Genomic DNA, 15223 nt, shown 5'->3' on the forward strand with positions numbered 1-15223 from the left:
TGCTCAAGGGTACTCAGCTGCCAATGACAGAGCCAGGTTTCAAACCCAGATTTAACCAAACAAAAATCTCAGACCACTACACTGCCCCTAATGTTTTCCTTGTTGTCACATCTGAATGTATTTGCTGTGAGCAGATTTTCACAATCTCTTAGCCAACTGGGATAAAAGGGATAGAAGGAGAAACTAAAAATGACCAGGGTACTTTGAAAGAGTAAGAAAGAATAATGTGGCTTTCATGAGCCAGAGTTACGATAGACTGTGGAATTGTGGAACATTATTTGCTACCTGGGGTTACAGAATCAATTCATTAAACATATTCTTCTGGTCTAAGGATTGTGGTTATTTTTCTAGTCAGGTCAACCTCAAATCTCATTAAAAGAGTGAATAATGGGTGGGAAAAATTATAACTTTTTTCTGTTGACATCCTATTTTTTCATCCAAAACTGTCAACTCCCTAATCTCTTTATGTGATGAGCTCTATTGTTTGCTAAAAAATTCAAAATTACATTTTATTCCTGTTTTTTTTTTTAATATGAAGGTAATATTTGTAAAGTATCCTCATTTCTCACACCCTAAGTATGTCTTGGGGCAAGACTAAAGGTGATGGAATAAATCATTTAAAAACACTGAATTATCTCAATTTGTAGCTTCTCTGTCCAAAAGTGGTTACAAGAAAATTTAATTTTAATTTTATTCCCTACTTACCAGTTGTTTGATGTGGGAAAAAGTACTTTTCCTCATTTGTAAAAAAGACATGGAAATACCTACATTGCAGGGTAGATATGTAGATTTAATAGGATAATGTGTCTGTTGAATACTAGACTTCCCAGTAAGCTTAGGATTTCATGTATCAATTAATAGTGGCCCCAATTTATTAGACATCTATAGACAGGAACTTTACAAAAGTTGCCTCATTGAATCCTCAGCACAACTTTCAAAGATGGGTTTCCTTCCTTATTCCCACATTAGAGATGAGAACACTGAGTTTAAGAGATTTTAAATAAATCACCCAAAGCAGAATCAGGATTGAATGCTCAGACTGTGTAATTTCAAAGTTCACGTTTTTTCCATTATATTAAGATGCATCTCAATCTACTAAACAATTAATAGTATAGAGTGCCTACTGTTTGCTCACATTCATGTATAATATGTAAATAAAGCAAGAGTCTAAAGATTCTACCCTGAGTAGTTGAAAGCCTTGCTTCTAAACTGCTCCTACCGCAAACAAGCTATACTCTCTGAACTAAATTTCTGGTCAAATAATTATAAGATTATAATGAGATTTGAGGTTGACCTGAGTAGAAAAATAATCATCATGGGTAATTGGAAAATCTAGTCCAATTCCTACATCAGAAATCAATATAAACTATAAGCTCCATTTTTGTCTTTCTCTAAATCCCATTAAAATAGAGCAGGAGAAATCTTCCTGCCCCAACAACTTGTGTTTGTGTGTGTGCATGTGTATATATGCATATAAAATACAAAATATATAAAAAATATTTTTCTTTCCATTTAGCCTTTCTACAGTGTCAACTCTATGGTAACAGTACTAATACAAGTAAAACAAAGGAGTGATTTCAGTCCCCATGGGACCTGGTTTGAAGTCATATGGATGTTCAATCCATTTTCCATGACAATGTTGAAGGTGGATATAGTGTCTGCACTGACTACTTGTACTAGACTAAACCTTTCTCCTATCAAGGCAGTGCACATTCATAAAACAAGTCTTAAAAATGCCAGCTTTTTCCTAGAAATATTCTTGGGTTTTTGTTTGTTTTTACTGACCGCTCATTCATCAGTCAATGGAAATATTCTTTGCTCTCCTGCCGTACCTTTGGGCCATGAATCTTCTAAACTTATCCACGTTCCCTGGCCCCATGACAATCCTCTTAGGCTTGTCAACAGGATTCAGCTTCTCTAATGTTGATCTTTTTATTGCATTTCCCAGAAGATGTTTTTACCTGTTTTTACTTCCTTGATTGCTCTAACCCTGCCCCTACCCTGCTAAACTTTGGCTGCTGGAGTGAGCCAAGATCAGGCTGTCCTTTGGAAGCCTGAAAGGATTAACTTTGGAAAGTTAATCACCCAGGGGCAGATCAAGGATTTTTGAGGCCTGAAACTTATAGAAGTTGAGGGGAGTATGACCTTTTAAGAAAAAGAATGCAAAATGAATACTAAGTTATGTATGTAAGTCAATTTTGAGAATGAGAAATCACAACTGACAAATTTTGAAAAGCTAATAAATACTACAAAACATGAAATTCAGAAAAATAATGAATATATTAATTAGCTGCTTAAGACGCATGTATGACATAACATACTAATTTTCTAACAACTAGTTTTAATCCTCTACACATGTCAAACCTGTTTCTTTTTCACTACCTTCTTAGCTTTGGTGATAGAACACTCACGGGACATGTTCATGGAGAGATACCATCTCAAGTGCATTTGAAACAATGCAGTGAGAGGTTAAAGTATTCCTAGAAGCCATTCATGCACTAGGGTGTGATTACTTAATTATACATGGAAGCGCTTCAGAATGGCGTGAATATGTCCACTAAATCTCAACTATCCCTCACCTTCATCTCCACCACTCTACAAGGGGAACGGGTGATGGAGGGACATCTTGAGTGAATGGGATATGTTCTTAAACGAGAATGGTTAAAACAGCTTATTTTGAAAAATTTATAAAAGGTTATGTCGACGTGAGCTCTAGGATCCTTCCTAAGTTTCTGGAAAGGGCTTGTGCAGATAAGAGACACGGAAGCTTTAGCCTCATTAGCTTCACGGCAAATGTCCCTGTGCACATGCCACATAAACATGTCTTCCGTGATGGAAAAAAAAAAAAGTTCTATTTAGAAGGGCATTGGTTTGTGGCTTTGCAGTTTTAATTTCTGGTTCCCATCTGTTGTAATACATTAAACTGAAAATTCAAAGATGATAAGAGAGTGACATATTGAATAGCTAAGATTAAAAAAGATTTCAGGTTGAGAGAAGGAAACAAAAGGAAAGCTAAAAAGCTTTGGGAGGAATTTTACAAAGACAAACAAGAAAAAGTAGTTTGTAAGATGACTCTGAACTGAAGAATTTATGTGCAAATAACCTGATATGGACAACAATAAGGAATGAGTTACCCCTTGGATAAAGCCATCATGTTTTTCTTAAGAATAAAACTATATGGTGTTTGCAACTATGTGTGACCACGAGCCAGAACTACATCACATATTTAAAGTGATGAAGTCTTACTGAATAATGAAGCATTACTGAAAGAATGCTTTCTTAGATTATCTGAAAAAATGTATTCCTGACCTAGTTCTGTCACTAACAACCCAAGTGCTACTGGAAAAAATTACTAAATTTCCTTGGTGTGTTTTCTCATCTATAAAATAGGAATGATGAAACTGGACAATCTCTAAGGCTTCTTCTAGGTCTACAAATTCTGTGATTGTATGTGTGTTTTCTTTAAATATAAAACCATACCCTATTTAGGCATCAGAATTAATGTTTTCCTGGAACTGGAATAGTTTTGAAAAAATAGCCTAATTGGAAAAGATTATTTGACAGCTTCTTCAGATGTTAATGGAAGTTCTAGCTATAAAAATTCAATAATGACAATGTTTTGCAGAGTGGAACAAAGAAAAATTCCAAACAATCCCTTTGCAACAAATGCTTTTGGTATTTATGTAATCTGAAGTGAAAAAAAAAAAAAAAGCAAAAGAGACATGATTCCCCCAGGGATTTGACATCCTGGAATTTGTATTTTTAACACAGTTTACCTTTCAAGGAGCCAATAGTCAAACCTGTGTATAATTTAGACTTTTTGCTCATCCCATGTGTTCCATGTGCTGGTTTGAATTACTCAGTGGTGGAAAATAGAAATGTAGAATTAAAAAAAACACACTTAGAACATTCCTATTACTAATTATGTGCAGCACAGTAGACAAAGTTACAGACATGTGTCATTAAAGACATGACAGGTTATCCAGCCCCACCCTCTACTCACTTAACACTGGCTCCTTTTAAAAAAACAAGATCCTTGTGATGTGCTCGGTTTAATTTTAACAATCCATATTCTCTTCTATAGCTTCTACTGGGAAACTAATAATTGGGTAAATTTCAATTATCATTTTCCTTCATTTGCTAACTACTTAATTTCCTTGTGTCCAAATTTCATGTTATTACCTATCGTCATTTACACTTTCATCAAGAAGAACAATTTATCATGATAATCTGAAGGCATTTACCACCTGCTCCTGATGCCATCTGGCATGCCAGACAAGTATGTTAAATGGATACAGTCCCTGTGCCCAATAAACACTCTCAACCTCCTTGGGCTGGCTTGGTTGTTTCATGTGTTTGGATCTCTGCACGTTCTCTTTTATGAATAAGTTTTCCATGTTAGTCATATTTGACTTCCTTCATTTTTTATAATTATGTCCATTTCTCCTCAAGTACTTCTTCCTCAGCAAATGTCCTAACATGTACTTAGTCCATTTTCACTCTCCTAACTGCTTTATTAGAGATGGATTGATCACACGGAGGCTGATGTTCTCCCTCCTGGACAGTGGTGGTTGTTCAGTGTGGCCAGAGCAGTCCACTCTGAGGTGGAGGAAGAAATAGTTTCTATTCCTGTGTAAACCACTCTGTTCTGGAAAAGGAGACCACATTTGGTTTTCTTTTCCTTCTTTCCTTCCTTCCTTCCTTCCTTCCTTCCTTCCTTCCTTCCTTCCTTCCTTCCTTCCTTCCTTCCTTCCTTCCTTCTTTCCTTCCTTCCTTCCTTCCTTCCTTCCTTCCTTCCTTCCTTCCTTCCTTCCTTCCTTCCTTCCTTTCTTCCTTCCTTCCTTCCTTTCTTTTTTTTCCTCCCTGCAGGTCCAGGGCCTATTTGCTCAGCACTGATCCCTTCCTAACCTTCCAGGGTTCCATGCAGTATCATAGGAGGACTGACCCTTGGCACTGGCAGGGGATTGGACGGTGAGACCAGGAGGCAGTAAGAAGCCAGGATATTTCTCCCCTCTCACTCTGCTTTGGATAGCATCTATGGCAGCAACTGTGTCTCCTCCAGTGACTATGACTCCTCTGAGGCCTCAGCTCCTGCCACATTCCCATCTCCTGCTGCATACCCTGGTATATGAGACCCCTTAATATAGCTTCTCCTTTTTGCTCCTATGAAAACAAAAGTAGTGACTTCCTGATGTTGCTAATAGCTAGTTTGCTTAACTATCTCCTTAGCTCTTCTATCACGGTATAACCAATTTCTTGCATCAAATTTGCCATTTTAAGGACTCAGAGTGGTTTCTGTTTACCTGGTTGGAATGTGGCAGAGTCAATTTTGCCTGTGAGGAGTGGTCCCAGGAAACAAATCCTCAAGAAAGTATGGCAAGATAGATTTGTTCACATGTTAGAGCATGAGGGTGGAAATGACCCGCTTGCAAGCAGAAAGGGGAATTTTAGTAATCCGTGGTATGCAGTGGCATCACAACCGCCTGTATTATTAAGGCTCTAAGAAACTGAGTAATCTGCTGCACCCCGCCACTATGCAGTGACAATGGTGAAAAGTATTACAGACATTGGGAAAGTATGTGAGACAGCACTAAACAGCTTCCAAAAAATTAAAAGTCAACTTAAGGATTTTAGCTCAACTCAAAATAGAGGTAGAAAACCAGAGAACTTCATGACAGCTTTCAATGAATTTTTTTTTTTTTTTTTTTTTTTTTATGCATCATAGACACAGGACAGCATGGCTGAAGATCAGGACTGAAGTCTTATGGTAGAGTTTAGAGAATTTTGAAGCAAATTGCTCAGAGAGCATTGCCAAATTTTTTCTGTTAATGTTAGGGGATAACTGAGAAAGCAATGATTCCCTTAGATATGGGCAGGGACATGTGAGTGTTCTCAAATAAAGCTGGAAGCCCTGGACTTCCAGAATGAAATGATTCCCATGATCAAATTTCAAAATTTATTTCCCAATTTAAACAACCCGCCTTTACTTTCTGAGGAAACTAACCTTCTTTCATAATCCATGCACACCATACTTCCTTGCTTATAGACCCACAATTTATCATTTGAAATTTAAGGAGCATACACATGAATGGATCCTAAGCATGTTAGACTAAGGAGATAGAATATAAAGTTAGGTTGGCTGTATCTGTTGGATACAGGATTTAATGTACTAACTTGATCAGCTGGAACTGGCTCTAGCAGTTTGCTTTGTTAACTAAAGCATGGATTCCACAAAGGGGTATGTTTAATGAGGTCAAGATGCCAGAACTTTCCTGTAATTATTTAGAGTAAGAATCCAAGAGACTTACAAACTTGGTCATGTTAGACTAAAATTATTATGTACAAGTTGCTTTCTCTCCCTCTGACATCGTTGCCTGGAAGTTACGGAACACACTCCCATCTCTGGGGCATTGAGAAATGCTTTCTGAGGGAAATGGCAGCATCCTTGAAAACTTGGTTCTGGCTGTCAACAGTAGATTGGGGATGATGGTTAGAGTTGCCACTGTGAAGCAATCTAATGATTTTAGTGGAAATTGTGGGATCCCAGAGTGACAGAGGCCAGATGGTGGCACTTAACCATCAGAGACAAGGGTGGCTCAATTACCATAACCTGCTATAGGGATGGACTGCCATTCAGAGTATTTTAACCTTTAGGGATCTGGGGCATGGATAATTGATTACAGGGTCTTAGAAACAAAATAAATAGGCATGAAATGCTATTTGATTTATATTACAGGAAATACATTGGATATGGGGAGCAGAAGTCTTATTTGAATACTTGCCACAAAAAGTCATGGCCTCTCACCCAATCTCTCTGCCCAAGCTGTTTTATAAACCTGAACTCCTTGATTGAAGGGGAAATCAAGCCCCCTTTATGAAGACCCTGCAAAATTGTCATGTGTACAGACTATCAATATTCCTCCAAGCATAACCCGAAGTGGTATATGGCCATTTTGCCCATGTCTCTGCACTGGAGAAAGAGAAAATTCTAGACACTGGCTATGAGTTCAAATTCATCCCTGAGGACCTGAAATGCCAGAACAGTCCTCCGGGGCTTATGGAAGTTGGTTGGTGAATGAAGTTTTGAGCCAAGTCTTTCTCAAAGTGGGCCTACTGGATCCAGGATTCTCCTTTGGTTATTTTTCCTGTCCCTGATTGAATAGTTGGTTAAAGTAGATTAGGAAACTGACAGAGTCCCTGAATTGGCCATTATGTTAGCTCCTGTAAGTGTCACCTTTACCTAAATAGTAAATCAAAAGCAAAACCTTATACCTGGAAGACCTGTATATATCAGTTTTCCCTTCAAAGGATGAAAGGATGCAGGAATAGCAATTCCTAGGACCTCCACAACTAGTTAAGCTGCAAAAAAGCAGAAGGGGCCATAGAGAATGACTGTGGACTGTCTTAAACCTAACCAGATGGGATTTCAATTGTAACTACTACTCCAGATATGTATCCTGAGTACGATAAATGAAAACAGACTTTAGAATTTAGTACACACTATTGATCTGGCTAGGAAAAAGAAACAAACACTTATTTTCTTCTTCATAATAATTTGCATGATTGAAGAGAAACAGTTCACTTTCCCTTGTCAGGGACATCAGACTATTGTATGTATAAGTATATTATATAAGATATGGACACTGTCATACCTTAGGGCTATTTTAACTTTCCTATTCTCAGTCATAATAGAGAACTTAGGACCTCAATCATGACCTTTCCACTGGTCCACAGACCATCCCACTGGTCCATGACATTGATGCTGATTGATTAAATCTGTTGAGGAGGGAGCAGCAAGAATACCCTAAATGATTAGGAAGTCATTTGTGTGTAGTGAGTAGGAGATAAACCAAATGAAATTTCAGGCTTCTGACATGTCAGTGAAGTTTCTAGATCATGTGGGGATATTGTCTCTAAAGTGAAAGACAAGTTGCTGCAATTTGTACAATATACCTCTCAGGAGGAGAAACAAGTCTTGGTGAGCAAATTTTCTTTTTCATAGAAGTAGATACATCTTCAAAAGTGGACTTGCTGTATCTATGCACCTTGCTTCTTTGAGCACTACCATCCACGCAATTAGAGTGCCTCATTCACAGTTATGGTACCCCATGCCACATCGCTTCTAACCTATTTGTAGAAACCTGAAAAAGGGACAATGAATCTGTGTCTATGTATCAGATGATGTAGTAGAATAGTGGAATGGCTGAAGATTCAGTTTAGGGGCCACCTAGGAGACAACACCCTCCAAAATTGGATTTTCTGTTACACAGGATGCAGAACTTGCTTTGAAACAGTGACTAATATATGGTTCTATTTTTCCCATAGTCAGACTACAATGCTCTGGGAACTGAGTCAGGAAAGTAGGAGTGACTCTTCTCACTATTATGTTTACAAACCCAATGAAAGACAGGTCTGCATAGCTCTGGAGGCTCATTTTCTCCCCACTGTTGGTAGCTCAGCAAAGAGCTGGCTCAGTTGGTCTAGGGCCTGCAGAGATACAAAAAGATCTTTGACTGATGTCTGCATTTGTAGCATGCAAAGTTTTCCAGGACTGCTTGTTTTTATGCATCCTCTGTAGCATTCTATCCGGCCTAAGAGATATCTTGAAATATTTCTTGTTTCTTAGTGAAACTAACTAGATGTTTCCTAACCCCTCTTAGGCTAACTTACAAATAATGTAGTGCAGTGTGAAATCTGGGCTTATTCCTTGTTGCTCTCAATCTCTCTTCCAGCCTTCTGGTCTTGGCAGGACTCCTCTGGTGAGACCAAGGCCAGGGTGCATTCAGACCATCTATACCTTGCCTAGGCTGTGAAATATAATAAAAAGCTTAGGATGCAACTGGTGCTGAGCTACTCCTCTACTTTAAACTTTTCGCCAGTAAACTCTACGTATGCATGTTTCTCCAATGAACTGTACATATACATCATAAGCACAAGTGTTGCTCATGGTATGTGTTTGTGACTCCCTTGCAACAAACAGCCCACTTTACAAGTTTATATTTGACCTTTCAGCAAAATTGGGGACTGCTTTGTGAGAGGTCTTAGTTCCTAAGGAAGAAATGATTTCACCAGGGGATACAACAATTGTTTCATTAAATCAAGAGTGGAGACTAACATCTAGATATTTGGGCTCCTTATACCATCAAACCATTAGGGATGGAGGGAGTATACAAGACCTAGGGGAAAATAGATTGCTGTTAAGGAAGGCAAGAAGAAATATGTATGGAATCTAGGGGATTCCCAGGGGTGCATCTTATTACTTCCATATTTCATAGTAAAGATTAATGGAAGACAACATAAAACCAATAAAGGCAGGGCCCCAGGAACTCAGACCATCCAGAATGGCAAGCTGATTGACCTAGTAGATAATGAACCTGACCACATGAAGTCATAGTTATGAGGGTTATACAAAATAGCTCTAGCACCAAAGACGCAGAACCTACCATTGGTGCACAGTATGTGTGGAGTGTGTGGTATTACAGCTACTCCTGCTATGTGGTGGTCCTTGAGATAAGTTCTCAGGAAAGAAGAAAGTTTCAGACATAGGTTCACCTCACAAGAGCCCGGGATATATAAAAGAGGAAAGTATATTCAATTTTAAGCTCCTCTTATCTTTCAGGCTTGTTTTGAGGTCAATGTTGTCATTTTAGGATGGTCCCTAAAGCATCTGAATATACTTGATATCATATAAGAGAAGGTCTCAGTACCTTAATACTTTTATTAAAACCAACTTGAATGAACTGGATGAGGATACAAAACTCACTTTTGCTCTTTATCTTCTTGACACTAAATTAGCTATGCAGACTCTTTTTTTTTCTAACTCTGCATCATGATTTTAATTTAGCCCATGTATTTTTTTCTAATTATAACTTGATATTTTTTAAAAACTTAAGATTCCTCCTCTAGGAAAGCATACTTTGATTCTTTCCTTTTTTTTTTCTGGGTCAGATTCCCTTACCAACTTTGTCTTGTCATCTTGTATCATAGGCAGGACTTGAACATAAATTAAATTTTTATTTTTTCTCCTATATAATTTCACATTTTTAAAGCAATAGCCATAATACCATATATATATAATATATAATAATACCACATGTCATATACATATATAATACCATATATATAAATATATCATAATACCAAATATCATATTTATATATATATATATATAGAGAGAGAGAGAGAGAAAGGATGTGTATGTGTATATATACGTACTGTAAGTTCTCACTTTATGTCATCAATAGGTTTTTGGAAACTGCAAGTGAAACAACATATAACAAAACCAATTTTACCATTGGCAAATTGATATAAACAATGGTTAAGTTCCTTTGCCATATTTTTTGGTCACAAAAACATCATCAAACTTCTAAATAAAGACTAAAATGCTTCTAATATTGCACATTGAAATAAATGTGACCCATACATACATTTATGAAAGATCAATAAATATAAGTAAGATAATTATTTACAGGTGTGGTGGTTCACGCCTGTAATCCTAGCACTCTGGGAGGCTGAGGTGGGAGGATCACTTGAGCTCAGGAGTTTGAGACCAGCCTGAGCAAGAGTGAGATTCCGTCTCTCCTAAAAATAGTAAAAAATTAGCCGGGTGTGGTGGCACGCACCTGTAGTCCCAGCTACTGGGGAAGCTGAAGCAAGAGGACACTTGAGCCCAGGAATGTGAGGTTACTGTGAGCTTGGCTGACACGACAGCACTCTAGCCTGGGTGACAGAGTGAGACTGCGTCTCAAAAAAAAAAAAAATTATCTGCCCAATTCCAGTTTAGGGTCACAGGTGGTCAAAGCCTATCCTAGCTGCTAAGGGCTAAAGGCAGGAATGAACCTTGGACAGGAAGCCATCCCGTCACAGGGCATACTCACACACACACCCACACTCACTCAGACTGGGACAACCAAGTAACCTAATGTGCGCATCTTTGGGATGTGGAAATAAACTGGAGTACCTGGAGAAAACCCACACAGACATGGGAAAACATGCAGACTCCACACACACAGTGGCCCTGGTGGAAATCGATTTTTTTCTCTCATCAATGTTATAATGAAATGATGTTGAACAAAAGGATGTTGTTAGAGTATCTCCTGTATATATGGTATTATTACATATTACATATGTAAATACACACACATTCACAGAAAGAGAGATTTATTTTAAGAAATTGGCTCATGTGATTGTGGAGGCTGGTAAGTCCAAAATCTGCAGGCTAGGCAGGCAAGCTGGAGACCAAGGGAAGAGTTGCAGATAGAGTCTGCAAGCATACTGGGAACAGAATTCCCTCTTCCTTAAGGATGTCAGTTTTTTTCTCTTAAGGCCTTCATCTGATTGGATGAGGCCCACCCACACTGTGAGAGTAATCTGCTTTACTCAAAGGCTGCTGATTTAAATGTTAATCTCACCTAAAGAAATATCTCACAGCAGAATCTAGACTACTGTTTGACCAAGTATCTGGGCACTGTGGCCTAGCCAAGTTGACATGTAGAATTAACCATCATGGATTGGAAAGGTACTGGTAAAATATTAAGAAAATTACTTAAAGAATGTTTTCCTCACATAGTAATATAACCTTTCCTTTTAACATAAAGTTTTTTATAATAAATGCATTAACACCCAAAGGTCTTCCTACTCTCACTTTACATTTAAATATATTTAAGTGAATATCCATAATTTAGCCCAAGCTACAGATTTTTTATAATAATTAGTAGGTAGCATTGTTGGTTTATCCCACTGTTCTCCCCAGAGAGAAGCTGCTCTCCAGGTGAACACATCTCAGGGTAACTCAGCCAGCATTTACAGAGAACCTGCTGAAAGCCAAGGAGAAGACCTATTCCCTCTCATATCTACTGTGCCATTCACTTTCCATCATGGACAACCTTACAATTTAATTACCTTTTACATGTGAAGGCCTTGATTATTCAAGATAATATTTCCAGAGAATGATATCCTTCTTGAGATAAAGGACTGTATCTTGTCTTTGTGTGCTCTAAAACGCGGTGCAAAAAGCAAGTGCTCTAAAGTATTGCTTTGATAAGTCAAAAATGAAAGTCCTTCTATTTCAGAGATTTTTATTTAGTTAGAGGGATGTGAAATCATTACAAAAAATAACTTATTTAAGAAGAATGATTTCTGTATGACTTAAGTGTCAAAGGTACCTAGTACTGAATTGGACATCAGGAAACCTGGCATTTCCCCGGCTCAGTGGCCAACAAAATGAGTGACTCGGGGCATGTCAGTCCTCACTGTACCTAGCAAAGGAGGGACTTGGACCGGTGAACTTTAAAGTCATAGAGTCTAAGATCTGTAATTCTTTGAAATATTCTCAGACTCTCTTCTCACTTTCATTTTTCCTAAATGAGCTTGGTCCTTGTATTCGTATTGAGATAATCTCTACAATATAATGAATATTGAAGTACTATCTTTAAACTGCTTTGCAATTCTCAGAAGAAAGTTCTGAAAGAAGAATTATATAATTAATTAAGGCAAACCAGATGGCATATAATTAAGAGAAACATTCTGTGGTATCGTCCTGTTGTAGTTGAAAGGTATTTTGAAAAAGAAATATAAAAGCAGTGCTAATAGTTCTGAAAGAACTGATTTCTTTTGGTGTTTATGGTTGACATTTCTCACTATTATCTATGTCATAATGATTGTCAATTTGCATAAACCTAAATAAAATCTCAGCAATCCAGCCCTCAATAGTGTCAAAGCCTCCAAGTCCAGAATGAGTGCCAAACTCTCAATATAATCCACAATTACCAGACTCTCCTGCAAATCACAATCCTGTCATTTTTATAGGAAATCTACAAGCACAGTAATCGCCTCTTGATAAGAGACTTTTTTTTAAAAGGGGTCAAATTTAAACCATCTGTAGACAGATGGAAGGGAAAGTGGAATTAGGGCTGTTACCGAAAACTCTGCAGCTGTCAGGGTGTGTTTGAGGCAGTCCTAACGGTTCATTAGCAACAGGCAATACTAGGGCCTGGGGGTGGGGGCAGAATGTCCTTCTTATGGCTGTATGTTTTGGTAAATGTGGGTAAGTGATGGCTGGATTCATTGTTGCAGAACACTGTTCCCATGGGCCCAGACTGCAGATTCTACTCACAATCTTTGTTGTCCTTTTTGGTCATCAAGCCTCATTGTGATTTTCAATCACTTCAGGGAAGAACCAGCTCAGGCCCCAGGCACTGATTTCTCACACCTCCCACGCCCACATTCTTCCCGTTATGATCATCACCCAATCTCTCCTGCTTGTTTTAACCTTTGAAGAGAGGGAGAAAAGAACAAACTGTCCAATACAGCACAGAGCTTGGACATTTCATGAAACACAAAGCTTGCCCGTATAGTAGAGGCAGGCGCCTGCTGCAGATACAGGCATCCATTTCAAGTTGTACTCATCACTCAGACTCTTCTCAGTTTCGGGTTTCTTCAGGGGACAATCATCTGGGTTTTGTATATTTATTTTTATTTTCAGTTTCTCTGTTTTATATAAACAAATTAAAGACACTTTTGGTTCATGTTTCCTATAGCTTGCCAAAGTCAAATGGATTCTTGGAACATTAGGTCCCCATTAACAAGGAAGAGGAAAGAATAAATGAAATAAAAAAAAATATTTGTTTACCAAAAGAATATTTACCTAACAGCCATCATTCATATTGTGATTTTGTTGATGTTTGAGGTTCTTTTCTTTCCCTATGAACTCTTTGTAGTTTTTAACTAGTTAGAAAATGATGTTTAGTGGCCCAACCTGGCTGCTAGTGTTTCTCAGATGTGCCACACGCTTTCTTTACTCCACATGGGTACTCACTACACACCGCCTGTTGAGGGTGCTGTGCCATACTGAATTCCTTTGTCTCAATGATGTATCTTTGAAGACCTTTCAAAGCCTTTTTCTACTCTATGAATAGCATTTATTACCTGCTGCATTTATAAGCCACATGGTAGGTAAATCTTGCCTGGGACTATAATCTCTCTGTGCTTGCGCAATTTTCCCAAATAGACTCTTAACCTTTCTGTAGCCAAGATCCTTTGTACAATTTTAAGAATGTATAATACAATATCTTTAGAGCAACCTACACAGAGTAGGAGTTTATGGAATGATGATAATGGCAATAATTTGAGGTTCTGTTTGTAATGGAAAAACAGTTTAAAAACACTTGGGGAGATAATTGCATAATATAATATTTTCAAGATGTCATGGTAAAAATATGTTTAAAGATAAAAATTCTGTGGGCTTAAGTTTCATCAATTATCATGACTGAGTAGTATTCAAGTTTGCCTTTTGTTTGAGGACAAAGCCCTTTTCCAACAAGAGGGTGGAATACAATTCAGTTCTCAGAGCAAGAATGAGAAAGTAGTGTAACCCTTACAGTTTTGAAAATAAAAATAAGTGTCTATAGGAAATGTAAGCAGAAGGAAAACAGGATTCCAAACACACACACACACACACAAAAAAAAAAAAAGCTTGCAAGTAGAAAACATTCCATTGGCCTCACATATACTCTTGGGAGACAGGGTACATATCTACCTCTATATCAAAAAATTTGCAGCATCAGGGGCTAAGTAGGGTCTGACTTTCTCCACTGGGTCAGTTGAGTTGGGAGAGAGTTGGTAATACTGACGGCTGCCCAAGGACATCACAGAAGTATGTGAAGTGACAATAAGCTTCATGACTACTAAATCAAAATTTGGAGTAGTTATTAATGTGAGAGCTATTAATATTTATATAAATATATTGATAACACTTCACTGATTCCTGGAAGCAAGGGACACAAGAAACTGTGGATAACAATACTTATGTTCTTTTATTGCTTACTTATATCAGCACCCTTTTGAGGGCTTTATATACATTAACCCTTCTAATTCTCACAGTAACCGTAAGAGGTATGTGATGCTATTATCTTGGATTTTCAGAGAAAAACAGAGGCATAGTGATGTTAAGTCACATGTTCAAGCTCACACATAGCTAACAAGTGGAGGAATTGAGATTCAGAAGCAGACGGTTTGGATTCAGGGAATAAACCTATGACCACTACAGTAAACCACCTCCCGCTATTGGATATTTCAAGTAGTTGTACGGCAAGGATTGGTCAAGGATGGGAAAGATTCTAAGTTTACTGTTGGGAGCCTGAATAGAGACGTATTGGACTTTGAACACAGCTGATGAAAGCAGATTCAGTGATTTCCTCTGGTCTTGAATGAGGAACCTGTGTCT

This window comes from Lemur catta, chromosome 1 (assembly GCF_020740605.2).
Source record: "Lemur catta isolate mLemCat1 chromosome 1, mLemCat1.pri, whole genome shotgun sequence".
NCBI lineage: Eukaryota > Metazoa > Chordata > Mammalia > Primates > Lemuridae > Lemur > Lemur catta.